This window comes from Enhydra lutris, unplaced genomic scaffold (assembly GCF_002288905.1).
Source record: "Enhydra lutris kenyoni isolate GAN:26980312 unplaced genomic scaffold, ASM228890v2 scaffoldscaffold74, whole genome shotgun sequence".
In the NCBI taxonomy this organism is placed as follows: Eukaryota; Metazoa; Chordata; class Mammalia; order Carnivora; family Mustelidae; genus Enhydra; species Enhydra lutris.
This window is the reverse complement of record NW_019154158.1, coordinates 6187791-6205531: the sequence shown is the minus strand read 5'-3', so window position 1 is coordinate 6205531 and position 17741 is coordinate 6187791. Positions and strand designations below refer to the sequence as shown.

The 17741-nt window shown below is 43.4% G+C and overlaps 1 pseudogene; it reads right to left on the bottom strand.

Annotated features, from left to right (window-relative positions):
- Nucleotides 1-1485: 1485 nt before the first annotated feature.
- On the bottom strand, nucleotides 1486-16878 carry LOC111160123 (annotated as a pseudogene).
- Nucleotides 16879-17741: the final 863 nt, after the last annotated feature.

Genomic DNA, 17741 nt, shown 5'->3' with positions numbered 1-17741 from the left:
GCTTCTTGCTCTGCAGGGAGCCTGCTTCTCCCTCTGCCTGCTGCTCCCCCTGCTTGGGCTCCTTCTCTCTTGCTCTCTCTGACAAATAAATAAATAAAATCTTTAAAAAAAAAAAAAAAAAGGATGGGGCACCTGGCTGGCTCAGTGGGTTAAGCCGCTGCCTTCGGCTCAGGTCATGATCTCAGAGTCCTGGGATCGAGCCCCGCATCGGGCTCTCTGCTCGGCAGGGAGCCTGCTTCCTCCTCTCTCTCTCTGCCTGCCTCTCTCCCTACTTGTGATCTCTCTGTCAAATAAATAAATAAAATCTTTAAAAAAAATAAAATAAAATAAATTAAAATAAAAATAAAAATAAAAAAAAAAAAAAAAAAAAAGGAGCCTAATGTGGGACTCGATCCCAGAACCCTGAGATCATGACCTGAGCTGAAATCAGTCAGTTGCTTAACTGACTCAGCCACCCAGGTGTCCAGAGTCTATTCTCTTTTTGTCTGGTTAAAGGATATTTTTTCCTTAAAGCCTAGGGGCGCCTGGGTGGCTGTCAGTTAAGCAAATGACTGATTTTGGCTCAGGTCAGATCTCAGGGTCCTGAGATCCAGCCACATGTTGGGCTCTGTGCTAGGTGTGGAGCCTACTTAAGATTCTCTCTCTCCCTCTGCACCCCCCCCCACCTGCACCTGCTCTCTCTAATAACTTAGAATATGCCTTGGTCTTGGATAGGTAAATATTTTAGGTACCTTCTGTGTTCTTTTTTTTTCTTGTCAAACAATTTACTTGAGGCAACAACTGAAGTATAATTTTTTTTTTTTTTAGAGAGAGAGCACCCAAGCATCATAGTGGGAGTGGGTGTGGAGGGGGCAGAGGGAAAGGGAGAGAGACACTTTTTTTTTTCTTTTTAAAGATTTTATTTATTTGACAGAGAGCAAGAGAGTGAGAGCACAAGCAAGGGGAGCAGCAGGCAGAGGGAGAGAGAGAAGCAGGCTCCCCACTGAGTGAGGAGCCCGATGTGGGTCTCGTTCCCGGGACCCAGGATCATGACCTGAGCCAAAGGCAGACGCATAACCGACTGAGCCACTCAGGCACCCAGGGAGACAGGATCTTTTTTTTTTTTTCGAGAATCTTTTTTTTTTTTTTTTTTTTTTTAGGGGGAGAGAATCTTAAGCAGGCTCCACACGCAGCATGGAGCCCCACAGAGAGCTCAGTCTCATGACTCTGAGATCATGACCTGAGTTGAAAATCCAAAGTCCAACACTTAACCCACTGAGCCACCCAGGTGCCCCCAACTGGAGTGTAATTTAATTCAACAGGAAATATCACACTTAAAGGGAAAAGAGAGGGAGGGAACCCTTAAGTTAAAACCAAACATTTTTTTCCAAGCCACAGCACTGACATTTTCAAATTGACAAAATAGGTTTGCTTCCATAAAAGAAAATCGTGAGTCCAAAGTTTGCCTTTGAAACAGCTTTCCACTTGGTCTCCATTTCTCAAGGCTCAGGAAATGACACTTGTGGCCTTCCTCAGTGACACATAGTCAGTGGTGACATTGAATGGTAGCCTCTGAGTACAGGAAAACTCTTCAGTGGTGCTGAACTCCAGCTTGCTCTGGGGGTCTGTGTAGTTGGCAAGAAGGCCTAAAACATCAGAAGACTTCTTGGCTGGTTTAAAGGATGGAGGAGCATCAGTACTGGAGTTGCCATGGCCATGCCCTCTGAGAAGGGAGAATTTGTTTCAAGTTCTTCCAGGTTCTGTTCTTCTTGCCAGCTACTGCGCCACCATGGCCAGAGTGCACAAAGTTTGGGTCCTTCAATGGCAATGGCTTGGCAGCGTTTTCCATGGGTCTTGTGCTAAAATCAGAGGGCACCATTTTATTCTCACTCATGGCTTCCATGCTGATACCCTGCCTAAAGCTGGTGGTGGACACTTTTTTCTTTTTCCTGGCACTATAACCCCCAGCACTCCTGCCCTTGTGGGAATGACTGGCCGACCTCTTCTTGCTGTTCTGGGCTATTCTGGGCTGGAAGTAGTGGCCACAATTGGAATTTGAGCCACCAATCCTACCCTCCTTGTATTCCTTTAATATGTAGTTTTGACATTTTTAATTTCAGGAAGATCTTTTTTTTTTTTTTTAAGGCAGAAGAATATTCTTTTTTTTTAAATAAAGATTTTATTTATTTATTTGACAGAGAGAGAGAGAGATCACAAGTAGGCAGCGAGGCAGGCAGAGAGAGAGGGGGAAGCAGGCTCCCTGCCAAGCAGAGAGCCCGAAGCGGGGCTCGATCCCAGGACCCTGAGATCATGACCTGAGCCGAAGGCAGAGGCTTTAACCCACTGAGCCACCCAGGCGCCCCTCAGGAAAATCTTCTTGAGTAATTTTTTTGTTTGTTTCTTTGTAGTTCGGGTTTTTTTTTTTTTTTCTGTCCCTTTGCTTTAGTTTTCTTTATCAGAGATTTCTATTAACCTGTTAGTGGAGGCCTTGAAAATGCTCAAAGGAAGTTGCCTAAGGAAAAAAAAAATGTGAGCCAAGGATTGATTTTATTTAATTTATATTTTATTTTTTCAGTGTTCCAAGGTTCATTGTTTATGCACCACACCCAGTGCTCCATGCAATATGTGCCCTCCTTAGTACCCACCACCAGGCTCACCTATCCCTCCCCTCTCACCTACCCCTCCAAAACCCTCAGTTTGTTTCTCAGAGTCCACAGTTTCTCATGTCTTGTCTCTCCCTCTGATTCCCCCTCTGATTCACTTTACTTTCCTTCTCCTAATGTCCTCCATGTTATTCGACCCAAGGATTTTATATCTTCCTTGTCTGTCTTTACTATTTGTCACTTTCTATTGAAACCTCTTATTTCATTTGTTTTTACTTAAAAAAAATTTCCCTTTAATTATTATTTTACTTTTTAAAGATTTTTAAAAATTTTAATGAATTATTTTAAAAAGATTTCATTTACTTATTTTATTTGAGAGAGAGAGAGAGAGAGAGCAAGGGGAGAAGAGAGGCAGGGAGAAGAATGGGGAAAGAATCCCAAGCAGACTCCACACTGAGCAACCTGGGGCTTGATCTCGTGACCCTAAGATCATGGCCTGAGTTGAAACCAAGCATCAGACCCTCAACCAACTGAGTCACCAAGGTGCCCCTAATTTAATTTTTTTTAATATTTTATTTATTTGAGAGAGAGAAAGAGAGATGGAGAGAGCACCAGAGGGGGAAGGGGCAGAAGGGGAGGGACAAGCAGACTCCCCACTGAGCGGGGTGCCCATCCTGGAGCTTGATCCCAGGACCCCGAGATCATGACCTGAGTCGAAGTCAGAAACTCAACCAACGGAGTCACCCAGATGCCTCTTTTTAATTTAATTTTCAGAAATTTTATATCCAGTGTGGGGCTCCTGCTGGATCCCACCCCAGGTTCTGGGATCACACACTCTTCCGAGTGAGCCAGCCAGGGGTCTCAAATCTTGACATTTTTTGTTTAAAGCTTTTATTTATTTATTTATTTATTTATTTATTTATTTATTGGAGAGAGAGAGAGAGCAGAGACAGTGACAGAGATACCGAGAAAGAGCATGAGCGGAGAGGAGATGGAGAAGCAATCCTAGGGCTTGATCCCAGGAACCTGGGACCATGATCTGAGCCAAAGGCAGATACTTAACAGACTGAGCTACCCAGATGCCCCATTACTTTTTATGTGCCCATGCTCTTTTTATGGGCAAATAATATTCAATTGTCTGGATATATAAAGTTTTGTTTATCCATTTTTCAGTTGATTGACATTTGGGTTGTTTCCATTGTAGGGGAGGCAAACTTTACCTCTACCCATCTTAGGTTCTCAGCTGGAGCTCTTTAACAAGAAAGATAGATTAACAAGATAAAACAGACTAGTTTTTAACACATGCAGCACTCATTAGAGGGGAGAAACCTCAATGAAAAGTAATTCAAAGTGGTGGCTTAGAACCTGGCTAATATAGCATCTTCAACAAAGAGCAAGAAATTTATGGGAAAATGACAGGAGAGGACAGAGGAAAAGAGTTTTTGGCTTCTAAGGGCAGCAAATGGTGGGAAGGTAAACATATGGGAGGACACTAATGGAGTGAGGATTGTTTGCTGATTTCTCTGGTGCCATTTCTGGGCTGATAAGAGTCTAGAGCATCTCCAGTAAAGAATTTATATTCTGCCTTTAGGCAGAAAAGAAGGGGAGAGAGAGAGCTTTTTATGTGTTTGCTGCTTCTAAATTGCCTTTAGTTCAAAATAACTTCATGTCAAAGAGGTATATTTTAGGGTGACATTTTGGTTTCCTTCACTATCTTTTGGCTATTATGAATAATGCTGCTATAAACATTCATGCACAAGTTTTTGTGGAGAGCCGTGTTTTCATTTCTCTTGGGTATATAATCAGGAATGGAATTGCTGAGTCATTTTATTTACTCTTTGTTTCAATTAATGGACATAGTCTTCAGGATGTGCTAAATGGTAGTCCCACCTGTAATCTGTTATTCAATCCTGGACAACACACATTGACAACTGGTCCATGTACGGCGAAGAGAGGCCAGTGCAATAGAGAAGGGATTGTTAATCAAGTCACCTGAAGAATAAGGGGAGGATGTGCAGACATCTAGCTGGAGAAAGGAAAACTAAAGGGGAAAGGAGGGACATATTCGAAGATCTGAAGGGTTGTTATATAAAAGGGTGATCAACCAGAGGGTAGAACTAAGTGTACTAGGTAGAAGTTTCAGAGAAATATAATTGGTCTGAAGATTTTCCTCCCTCCCTTCCTTCCTTCTTTCTTTCCTTCCTTACTTCCTCTCTCCCTCCCTCCTTCTTCCCTTTCCAATTATTTTGTATTTTGATTACATAAAACATGAATAAAACATAAAAAGTACAAAAAATGTACAATGGCATCTTGCATTCAGTTTCCCTTCATATAGGCAGTTTCTTACATATCCTTTGAGATATATAAACAGATTTTTAAAATTTTTTAAGGATTTTATTTTTATGTAATCTCTATACTCAATGTGGGGCTGGAACTCACATCCCCAAGCTCAAGGCTCAGGCTGTTCCATCTGATCCAGCCAAGCACCCCAGATTTTCTAATTTTACAAGAAGAAATTTAGTATGCTTTAAAAGAGAGTAAAAACATTTCTTTTTTTTTTTTAAAAGATTTTATTCATTTATTTGACAGAGATCAAAGTAGGCAGAGAGGCAGGCAGAGAGAGAAGGGGAAGCAGGCTCCCCACTGAGCAGAGAGCCCCATGTGGGGCTCGATCCCAGAACTCCTGGATCATGACCTGAGCTGAAGGCAGAGGCTTTAACCCACTGAGCCACCCAGGCGCCCCAGTAAAAAAATTTCTAACTTAAAAAAAAATTTGGGGGGGGGGCGCCTGGGTGGCTCAGTGGGTTGGACCTCTGCCTTCGGCTGGGGTCATGATCTCGGGGTCCTGGGATTGAGCCCCGCGTCAGGCTCTCTGCTCGGCGGAGAGCCTGCTTCCCCCTCTCTCTCTCTGCCTCTCTGCCTACTTGTGATCTCTCTCTGTCAAATAAATAAATAAAATCTTTAAAAAAAATTTTTTTTATCTTACTGTGCCCCAATCCTATGATGACTATCTCAGGCATTTGCTATCCTGGAGATATTAAGGAGAAATACACAAATGATCATCTATGAATCTTATGGGGTATTTTTCTCTTGCAATTTATTTGTTGAAGACACTAAATTGTTATCCTATAGAATTTCCCATTTCTAGATTTTGCTGATAGAATTTTCTGCATTCTGGATTTTGCTGTGTGGTGTCTTTCCTGTTTTATGAATTTCTTGCAAATTGGTATTGGGTTGAGAGGAAAAGATTCAGATTTGATTATTTTAGTAAGCCTACCTCATAGAAGGTGATGAGTTTCTTACATCAGGAGCTATATAATATCTGGTTATCTCTTTTTGTGATGTTAGCAACTATTGTTGCCCAAAATTCTGGTATTCTCGTTGTATCATTCCTTCTTCATGTATTAGCTGTCATACTTTTTTTTTTTTTTTAAGATTCATTTAATCTTAAATGAGTGAGGAGGAGAGGGCCAGAAGGAGAGAATCATCAAGCAGACTTCCTGCAGACCACAGAGCCTGACTCAGGGCTCAGTCTCGCAATCCATGAGATCATGACCTGAGCCAAAACTAAGAGTCGGACACTTAATTGACTGAGCCACCCAGGTACCCCAGCTGTCATACTTTTATAATGAAGAACTTCCCCTCAAAGTAATAGTTGGCAAGGCAAGATAAATTTTTGTTACTTTATCCAGAGTTTTCAGAATAGTGGGTTGGTTCCCTATCATCTTACAATGACTAGTATTTTTTTAAAAGTAACACTATGAATTCATGGATTTAAATCTATTTAAGGTGTTCCATTGTGGTTATTATTCCTGTCAAATTGGGATGGTTACACTGGGAGCTTCTTCAGTTTGGCTCTTGAGTTCTTTTGATAACACCTTAGTAGTCAGGTGCCTGGGTGGCTCAGTGGGTTAAGCCTCTGCCTTCGGCTCAGGTCACGATCTCAGGGTCCTGGGATCAAGTCCCACATTGGGCTCTCTGCTTGGCAGGGAGCCTGCTTCCTCCTCTCTCTCTCTGCCTGCCTCTCTGCCTGCTTGTGATTTCTCTGTCAAATAAATAAAATCTTAAAAAAAAAAACAACCTTAGTAGTCTTTGATAGTTTCTCCCATTCTCTCTTCAACCCACTATAAATTAAGTGTAATCCCTACCATGTGAGACAATTTGTCTTGTTAAGGTCATCAAACACCTCCTTATGTGGTCAAATCCCTGCTCAACTCTCAATCTTCAACTTTTTTGCCCTCCCAGCAGTATTTGTGCCTGCTTATTAGGTCTTCTTTGTTTATCTTCTGAGACCATCTTCTTTTCCGGTTTTCCTCCTACTTCACTGAACAAGGGCTCTCTGTCCTTTTTGCTGGATCTTCCCCTCTTCCTAAGATCAAACTCTAAGACCAAGGACTAAACTCTAGAATCCTCCATTGTTTACAGGTTAAAAAGAAGAAGAAGATATAGCAAAGGAAGAGCAAACTAAGCCAAAATCTAGCAGAAGTAAGGAAATAATAAGTACTAGAGCAGAGCTAGAGAATAGAAAAATAATAAAGAGAATAAATGAAACCTGAAGTTGGTTCTCCGAAAAGAACAAAACAAACCTTAGCTAGTCTAAGAAAAAAAGAGACACAAATAACTAAAAATCAGAAGTAAAAGTGGAGATAATACTACCAAACTTACAGAAATAAAAAAGACCGTGAGAGAATACTATGAACAATTTTACACCAACAAATTAGATTATCTACATGAAATGGGCAAATCCCTAGAAACACAGGAATTACTAAAACCAACTCAAGCAGAAATAAAAAATCTGAACAGACCTATAACAAGCAAAGATAATGAATCAGTAACCAAAACCTCCCAACAAAAATAAAGTCCAAGACCAGATGGCTTCACTGGTGAATTATACCAAACATCTTTTTTTAAGATTTTATTTGTTTATTTCAGAGAGAGTGAGAGCACAAGCAGGGGGAGTGGAGGAGGGAGAGGGAGAAGCGGGTTCCCCGCTGAGCAGGGAGCCAGATGTGGGGATCCATCCCAGGACCCTGGGATCATGATCAGAGCCAAAGGGAGATGCTTAAGTAACTGAACCACCCAGGAACCCCTGAGTTCTACAAACATTTTAAGAATTAATACCAATCCTTTCAAACTTTTAAAAAAAGAAAATAAAAGAGGAGGAGGGGGAATGTGCTAACTCATTCCATGAGACCAACATTACCTTGACAAAAAAATCAGAAAAAGACATCCCAAGAAAAAAAAATTACAATTCAGTGTCATTCGGTTTATTTACAATACTGTACAATCATCACTTCTATCTAGTTCCAAATAATTTTAATCACCCCATAATAAAACCCCATATTCATGAAGAAATCACTCCCTTTATTCCCCTATCTCCAGTCCCTGGCAACCATTACTTTTTCATTTTTTGTGGATTTACCTATTCTGGATCATTTATATAAATGGAATCATACAATATGTTATCACGTATGTCTGGCTTTCTTTCACTCAATACAATGTTTTTGAGGTTTAGTCACATTGTAGGGTGTAACAATTGTTTATTTTCTTTTTTTTAAGATTTTTAATTTATTTATTTGACAGACAGAGAGTTTACAAGTAGACAGAGAGGCAGACAGAGAGAGAGGGGGAAGCAGGCTCTCCGCTGAGCAGAGAGCCTGATGTGGGGCTCGATTCCAGGACCCTGAGATCATGACCTGAGCTGAAGGCAGAGGCCCAACCCACTGAGCCAACCAGGTGCCCCCAATTGTTTATTTTCTAAGACAGGAGAAAACTTTCAATATTTTGCCCTTAGATGTATATGATATTTGCTGTAGGTTTTTGGTAGATACCCTCTATCAAAAATTTTTAAAGTCTTATCCATTTCTAGTTTGCTAATAAGTTTTTTAATCATCAGTGGGTGTTGAATTTTATCAAATGCTTTTTCTGCAACTATGGAGAGGATTACATGATTTTTCTCTTTTATTCTGTTAATGTGGTAAATTGTATTGTTTGGTTTTCCAATGTTAAAACACACTGGAATTACTGAAATAAAGTCCAGCTGATTATAATGTTTCTTAATGTCTTTTAACATATTGATAGATCCTATTTGCTATTATGTGTGGGATTTTCACATCAAAGTTTATGAGAGAGGGCTCTGTACTTGCCCGACTTTGTAATTTAAATTTATATTTAAATTATATATAATTCAAATTTTTCTTCAGGTTATATTGTCTCAAGATGAACTGGAAATTTTCTTTTTCTTTATTATCTAGAAAAGTTTTTGTAAGATTGGTGTTATTTCTTCCCCAAGTGTTTGGAATAATTCAGTAATACATCCATCTGGGTTTATAGTTTTCTTTATGGGAAAGCTTTAAATTACGTATTCAGTTTACTTACCAGATATGGGACCATCCAGAACTTTCTATTACTTCTTTGATCAGTTTAGGTAAGTTTTGTTTTCCTAAGAAGGTATCTGTTTCAAGTAAATTTTAAATTTTATTTATTTTTTTCTTTTTTTTTAAGATTTTGTTTACTTGACAGAGACACCGAGAGGGGGAACACAACCAGGGGAAGTAGGAGAGGGAGAAGCAGGCTTCCCACTGAGCAGGGAGCCTGATGCGGGGCTCGATCTCAGGATGCTGGGATTATGACCTGAGCTGAAGGCAGATGCCCAACAACTGAACCACCCAGGCGCCCCTAAATTTTATTTATTTTTTAAAGATTTTATTTTTAAGTAGGGGCACCGGGCTGGTTCAATCCGTAGAGCATATGATTCTTGATCACAGCGTTGTGAGTTTGAGCTCCACCTTCGATGTAGAGATTACTTAAAAATAATTTTAAGATTTTATCTTTAGAAAATAAACCTTTTAGAAAACATAGAGTTGTTCCTTTGGCCACAAACATGTGAATCTAAAAGAAATATGATATTGTAGACATTAAGGAAATGGGCACTATTCATAAAGGAACACTGCAAGGGGCGCCCAGGTGGCTCAGTCAGATGAACGTCTGCTTTCTGCTCAGGTCATGAGGAATCAAGCCCCACGTGGGCCTCCCTGGTCTATGGGGAGTCTGCTTGTCCCTGCTCCTCCCGCTTGTGCTCGCTCTCTCTTTCTCTCTCTCACTCTGTCAAGTAAATAAATTGAATCTTAAAAAAAAAAAAAAAGAAAGAAAGAAAGAAAAAGAAAAAAGGAAACACCCCACAAATGTTACCATGGCAAAACCAGAGAAGTCTATGTTGTTACCCAGCATGCTCTGCATTGTTGTAAACAAACAAATTAAGGGCTAGATTCTTGTCAAGAGAATTAATATACATATTGAGCATAATAAGCACTCTAAGAGCTGAGACAGTTTCTTGAAGTGTATGAAGGAAAATGATCAAGAAAGAAGCAAATGAAAAAGGTACTTGGGAAGCACCTGCTTGTGCTACCCAGAGAAGCATACTTTGTGAGAACAAGTGTGGAAAGGGGACTGAGCTGCTGGAACCCATTCCTTTATGAATTCATCACAGGTGTATGAAGAAGAAAAGACCACTGAACTGGGGGGGGGGAAGAAGGCAAAAGTAGTAGTCCCCATCATATCTTCATTTAATCCACCAATCTGGCCCCTACAAAAACCAGGTACTAGAGGATATTTGTGAACCACTATATAATTCAGCCAAGTAGTAGCCCTAACTGCAGCTGCTTTGCCACACATGGTCTCATTGCTAGAGCAGATTAGCAGGGGCCCAAGTACATGGTATGCAACCCTTGATCCGCAAATACATTCTTTTCCATCCCTATCAGAAAGAAAAGAAACCCTTCACGTTCACTTGTAAAAGGCAACACTGTACACTTACAGTCTTACCCCAGGGCTCTGTTTATTTTTCTGCTCTCTGTCATTAAATGATCTGAAGAGAGTTAACCGGCTAGACATCTCTCACAGATCCCAAATGGATCTGCTACATTGATAACATCATGCAACATGGACTGGTTGAGCAGGAGGTGGCAAGTATGTCACGTGCCTTGGTACAACACTTGCTCTACAGAGGGTGAGACATTAACCTTTTTTCAGAGTTGAAGCCTTGTGACTGCTGAGCAATCTCCTTCTCCTGTCCAATCTTGCTTCCTTTCTTTCCTTTTTTTTTTTTTTTAAGATTTTATTTATTTATTTGACAGAGCGATCACAAGCAGGAAGAGAGGCAGGCAGAGAGAGAGGAGGAAGCAGGCTCCCTGCTGAGCAGAGAGCCCGACGCGGGGCTCGATCCCAGGACTCTGAGATCATGACCTGAGCCGAAGGCAGCGGCTTAACCCACTGAGCCACCCAGGCGCCCCCCTTTCTTTCCTTTAAGTGTTGATCCCAAGAGCACTCAGTAATAGACTGCCTGTATTCTACTGTCCATCTTAGAAATGGCTTCCCTAGAAACTCAATTTGTGATCAAGGGAAAAACTTTGCCAGGCAAAAATAAATAAATAAGTAAATAAACCAAAAGTAAATTGGGGTTTTAATATGTGATAAAATTCTAAAAAGAAAAAATGTTTTTGAAGATTTTACTTACTTATTTGACAGAGATCACAAGTAGGCAGAGAGACAGGCAGAGAGAGAGAGGGGGAATCAGGCTCCCTGCTGAGCAGAGAGCCCAATGCGGGGCTCGATCCCAGGACCCTGAGACCATGACCTGAGCCGAAGGCAGAGACTTAACCCACTGAGCCACCCAGGCACCCCTATTTTTTTAATTAAAAAAAAAAGGGGGGGTTGCCTGGCTGGATTAGCCGGTGGGACATGCAACTATTGATCTCAGGGTCATGATGAGTTCAACACCCATGCTGGGCCTGGAGCCTACTTAAAATAAAAAATTTTTAAATGTAATGTGTGATAAAATTCAAGGCAAAAAATTATGGGGCCATGGCACCCAGGGTGGCACAGTTAGTTGAGGATCAGACTCTTCGTTTCGACTCCCTTCATGATCTCAAGGTCCTGGAATCAAGCCCCACATCAGGCTCTCTGCTCAGTGGAGAGCCTGCTTCTCTCTCTCCCTCTTCCTGTTGCTCTGCCTACTTGTGCTCTCTCTCTGTCAAATGAATAAAAACCTTTAAAAAAAAAAAAAAGAGGGGTGCCTGGATGGCTCAATGGGTTAAAGCCTCTGCCTTCGACTCAGGTCATGATCTCAGGGTCCTGGGATCGAGCCCCGCATCGGGCTCCTCTGCTCAGCAGGGAGCCTGCTTCCCTCTCTCTCTCTCTCTGCCTGCCTCTCTGCCTACTTGTGATCTCTCTCTCTCTCTCTCTGTCAAATAAATAAAATCTAAAAAAAAAAAAAAAAAGATTCTCTCTCCCTCTGCTCCTCCCCCCCCCAAATAAATAACTAAGTCTTTAAAAAAATATGTGGGGCCAAAGAGAGAGTATTATATAATGATAAAAAAAAGAAAAGAAGAAAATATAACTAACATAAATATGCTTGGCAATATAGGCTCAAAATACATAAAATAGAATAGTTTGGGGCACGTGGCTGACTCGGTGAGTAGAGCATGAGACTCTTGATCTTGCGGTTGTAACTTTGAGACCCACATTGTGCACAGAGATTACTTAAAAATAAAATCTTTAAGGGTGATTTGGTCGCCCTAACCAACTCTTAATTTTGGCTCAGGTCCTGATCTCAGGATTGTGGGATCAGCTGCGAGTCAAGCTCCAAGCTGGGCATGGAGTCTGTTTAGGATTCTCTCTCTCTCCCTCTCCCTCTGTTGTCCTCACCCTCTCCCTTTTGAAGAAGAAGGAAAAAGGAAGAAGAAGGAGGAAGAGGAGGAAGAAGAAGAAGGGGAGGAGGAGGAGGAGGGGAAAGAGGAGAAGAAGAGGAAGAGTTTAAAACCAACTAGATAGGGTTGCTGGGTGGCTCAGTGGGTTAAGCCTCTGCCTTCTGCTCGGGTCATGATGCCAGCATCCTGGGATCGAGCCCCGCATCAGGCTCTCTGCTCAGTGGGGAGCCTGCTTCCTCCTCTCTCTCTCTCTGCCTGCCTCTCCCCCAACTTGAGATCTCTGTCTGTCAAATAAATAAATAAAATCTTAAAAAAAAATCAAGATTAAAAAAAAATCAAGATCAGGGGCACCTGGGTGGCTCAGTTGGTGATCCTGGGGTCCTGGGATCGAGCTCCACATGGGGCTCCCTGCTCAGTGGGGAACCTACTTCTCCCTCTTCCTCTGCTGCTCTGCCTGCTTGTGCTCTCTCGCTCTCTTTGTCAAATAAATAAATAAAAGGGAAAAAAGTAAAAAAAAAATCAAGATCACAAACCATAAGAAGTAAAATTGATTAGATTATACCAAAAAACAGGATATCTGTCCACTAAACAATATTGACAGAGTTAATAATAAAAGTTGGGAAAAGATATTTGCAATGTCTAAAATCAACAAAGGACTAATATCTAAACTTACAATTAACTGATGCAAATCAATGTAAAAAATTTGGGAATCCTTTGGGTGCCTGGTTGGCTCAGTTGTTAGGCATCTGCCTTCAGCTTGGGTCAAGATCCTGGGGTCCTGGGACTGAGCCCCGCATAGGGCTCCCTGCTCAGTGGGAGGCCTACTTCTCCCTCTCCTACTCCCCCTGCTTGTGTTTACTCTCTAGCTGTCTGTCTGTCAAATAAATAAAATCTTTAAAAAAAAAAAATGAGGTGCCTAGGTGGCTCAGTTGGCTAAGCATCTACCTTCAGCTCAGGTCATGATCCTGGGGTCCTGGGATCAAGCCCCGCATCAGGCTCAGGCTCCCTGCTCCGCGGGGAGTCTACTTCTCCCTCTCTCTCTGCCCCTCTCCCCGCTCATACGCTCGCCCGTGGGCTCTCTCTCTCTCTCTCAAATAAATAAATATTTTTAAAAATGTGAATTCCTATAGAAAAATTGGCAAAGGAAAACAAAGAGACAATTCATAAAAGAGAAAAACCAAAAGTAAGAATAAATTTAAGATGTCAAACATATTAGTAATTAAAGAAATTCAAGGAGATATTTTAAATTCATGGCAAATGAGAAAATTGGAAACCTGAATAACATTAAGTGTTGGCAAGCAAGAAAGTTGAGATATAGAAATCCCACCATTGATGGTGTGACATTCCAGAGAGCATGGAGCTCAAAATGCACAAGAAATTACCACAGAACTAAAGGAGAAATGTCCACATGCAGCATCACTTGGGGTAGTAGGAAGCTGAAGGCACTTACTGGACTAGTGAACAAATAAAGCATAGGGATCCACATAATAGAATATCTTGCAGGGACGCCTGGGTGGCTCAGTGGGTTAAAGCCTCTGCCTTCAGCTCAGGTCATGATCTCAGGGTCCTGGGATCGAGCCCCGCATCGGGCTCTTTGCTCAGTGGGGAACCTGCTTCCCTCTCTCTCTGCCTGCCTCTCTGCCTACTTGTGATCTCTGTCTGTCAAATAAATAAATAAAATCTTTAAAAATTTAAGAAAAAAATAGAATATCTTGCAGCATTTAGGAGCAACAGACTAGAAAGCCATGAGATCAAAGAAAGTTTTATTTATTTATTTTTATTTTTAAAGGTTTTTTTTTTTTTTGACAACAGAGATCACCAGTAGGCAGAGGGGCAGACAGAGAGAGAGGAGGAAGCAGGCTCCCTGCTGAGCAGAGAGCCCGATGAGGGGCTCGATCCCAGGACCCTGACACCATGACCCAAGCCAAAGGCAGAGGCTTTAACCCACAGAGCCACCTAGGTGCCCCTAATTTTATTTTTTTTTTAAGATTTGTTTATATATTTATCAAGGAGAGAGAGTGTGTACGCACGAACAGGGGGAATGGCAGGCAGAGGGAAAAGCAGGCTCCCTACCGGACAAGGAGCAGGATGTGGGACTCAATCCCAGGACCTCAGATCATGATCTGAGCCAAAGGCGGATACTTTAACCGACTAAGCCACCCAATTGTCCCGGAAGTTTATTTTATTTTTAAGGTGGCAGATATTACTGCACATTTGTATGCTAATGTGAAAGATCTAGTAGAAAATTTGATAATATAGGAGAAAGGGAAGAAGAAATAGACTGAGATACAGAACTGATACCTATAGACTGAGGTACAGGAAGGTGGGCATGGTGGTGAGGGATGGAAATGGGAGGAGACAGTTGGCTTAAACAGAAGCAAGAATGATTCATTGTAACAAGATGGAAGTCCTAGTATGTAAAAGAGGATGGAGATAAATTGGCCAGACTGGTGGTAGAAAGATAGCTATGTTTTCTTTTGATTATTTCTATTTTCACAGTAAAATAAGAACCAGTCATCAGCTAAGAGTAAGGAAAGATAAGGGATGCTAGAAAGATAAGGCAGAGACCTGTTGTAAATAAAGTCTCCCTTTCTTCATTTATGCAGTGAGGGCAGCACCTAACGCAAATGGCCACTTAAGTGTGTCAGCTTTATCCACTTTATCCAGTGTTCATATCCCTGATTCTTAGCATGATATCTCTCTAAGTATAAAAATATATACCAGCAAACACACCCTGGGATCTAGTTGGAGAGGGAGAAAGTGGGGTTGCTCATAGAGGGAATAAATACAGGTAGCCTTCATTGAATGCTTTTTTTTTTTTTAAGATTTTATTTATTATTTGACAGAGACAGTGAGAGAGGGAACACAAGCAGGGGGAGTGGGAGAGGGAGAAGCAGGCTTCCCTCTGAGCGAGGGGCCCGATGAGGGGCTTGATCCCAGGACCCTAGGATCATAACCTGAGCTAAAGGCAGACAACTTAACAACTGAGCCACCCAGGCACCCCAATCATCTGCCTTCAGATCCAGTCATGATCTCAGGGCTCTGGGATTGAGCCCCAGGTCCAGCTCCCTGCTCAGCAGGGAGTCTGCTTCTCCCTCTCCCTCTGTCGCCCGCCTTGTGCCTGCTCTCTCTCTCTCAAATAAATAAATAAAATCTTTTAAAAATTCATTTATTTTATTTATTTGAGAGAGGGAGGTGGAGAGGGGGAGGGAGAAAGAACCTGAAGCCAACTCCACACTGAGCCAGAAGGGTAGCTGGATCCCACCATCTGGAGATCATGATTGGAGAGGAAACTGAAAGTTGGTGGATTAGCAGACTGAGCCACCCAGTTGCCCCTCATTGAATGCTTTTTTTTTTTTTTTTTAACTGAAGGCTTCTTAAAGGACCAGCATGACACTGTAATTAAGTGCTCTACTAGCCTTTTCTCATTGCATTCTAAAAACAACCTTATAGATTGATAGAACTGTTTTACAAAGAAACTAAAGAGGGTTTTCTCTTTCATAACCAGAACCTTGAACATCAGGTGGGTGCTTAATAAAAGGAAAGGCCCCGGGGCGCCTGGGTTAAGCCTCTGCCTTCGGCTCAGGTCGTGATCTCAGGGTCTTGAGATCGAGCCCCGCATCGGGCTCTCTGCTCAGCAGTGAGCCTGCTTCCCCCTCTCTCTCTGCCTACTTGTGATCTCTCTCTCTCTCTCTCTCTCTCTGTCAAATAAATAAATAAAATCTTTGGGGGGGGGAGGAAAGGCCCCTGAAAATGATGTTAGCTCAGTTTGCTGAGAACTTGATTCTGAGCAGATGAAGCTCCAGTCTCTGTGAGGGAAGAAACCCTGAGCGCAGAACCCTGAGCTCCCTCTCCTGATACACCTGATTCACTGTCGGGGAGTGGGTGACCTTGAAGGATTCACCCATTTCCAGTTCCAGTTCTGTAAAATCAAGTGATGTTGCCCACCCCACAAGTTTATGTTAACTGAAATATCTAAGTTTGGGGAAACGTTTGCAAATGAAGTGATATATGTATGTATATGTTAATGTTTCCCTGTTGATATTACTATTATGACTGTTATGCAAGCGTCCAGGGCAAGGCCAACGCCTGAGGGCAAAGGTAAGCCTCCCGTAGAGAATGGGCGCTCTGGGTGCATATCAATATAGAACAAGTTTATAAAGAATTCTAGGCGGAAGCCCTGTCTCAGTAGGGGCGAAATCTTTCACCTTCAAGGTCTGGGTCTCGGGCTGGAAACTTGGGGAAATAATTAGGGTCTCTGGATTTCAGGCTTATCCGGAATGCCAATTTTAGAGATCTGAAATGCGACGCCGTGTGGGGCCTCACTGCCGCCCGTTGGGCACCAGGGGGCGCCCATCGGATCCGTCCGGAGGCTGGCAGGGTTTGGGGCAGCCAGCCATTCGCGTTGCGCGTGGGACATCAGGATCTGCGAGCTGGTGCTGGAGGTGCCAGGTGTCCGTGCCGTTCTTGGACGCAGTCTCTGCTGCCCTCTTTGCGCCCCCCTTTCCAGCGCGAGCCCGGGCTTGGAAGGCGCCCGAAAAGGCGTGAGCGCCTGTAGTGGGGACCGTGTAGCTGGTGTGGGTCCGCATTAAAGCGGCGGGAACTCCGGCCGCCCCGACGGCGCGGTGACTCCTGTGGAAGGGAAGGCAGCTGTTCTCCCAGGCGGCCGTGGGGGGCAGCAGAGGGGACCGCGACAGGTGCGGGAGCCCCTCCCGCGGTGGAAGTGAAAAGGCGGGCTTCGGGACTGTTCCCAGGCTGGAAACCGCCCCCGCCCCCCGCCCTGAGCCAAATCCCCCGGAGAGGCCGGGCCGGCGCCGGGTCTGGAGGAGGAAGTTGCCGGAGACAGTGCGATTTCACGCGGTCTCTGGGGCTCGGGTTCCTCGACAGGGTAGCTGAATTATGGGGTTTCGAAGGGTTTCCGGGGAAACTGAGGTGGCCTAAGAATGAGGCAAACACCTTCCTCCTCAAAAAACACACACACGCACACACACAAACACTCACATTCAGAGAGAAAAATCCCCCAAGTGACCCAACCGGCTAGGGAAGTTGAGTGATTTGGTTAATGGGCGAGGCCAACTTTCAGGGGGCCGGGCTTTGAAGCGCTCTCCCCACCCCCAGTACCTTTTCCCTTTGGAGGCATTTGGGGGCGTTTGGAATCTTAGCCTCCCCTTAGTCCAGCTCTCGAAGAGAAATTAGGGCGAGACCCATGTCCGATGTGCGTGGCTCTCGTGGACCCGCACTAGCGCGTGGGGCGCGCTCGGGGCGGGCGGTCCGAGGCTCAAGCCTTCTCCACGCCGGCCTCGCGCCGGAGGGGGCGCGGCCGTGAGTCACCCCCTCCCCCTGCGCTCCCTCCTTCGCCCTCTCAGACATACACCCCTCCCCTGCTATCCCGCCCCGGACTCTGGCTCCGGCTCCGATTGCAGTTTGCAACCTTCCTCTGCCGCCGCTACCA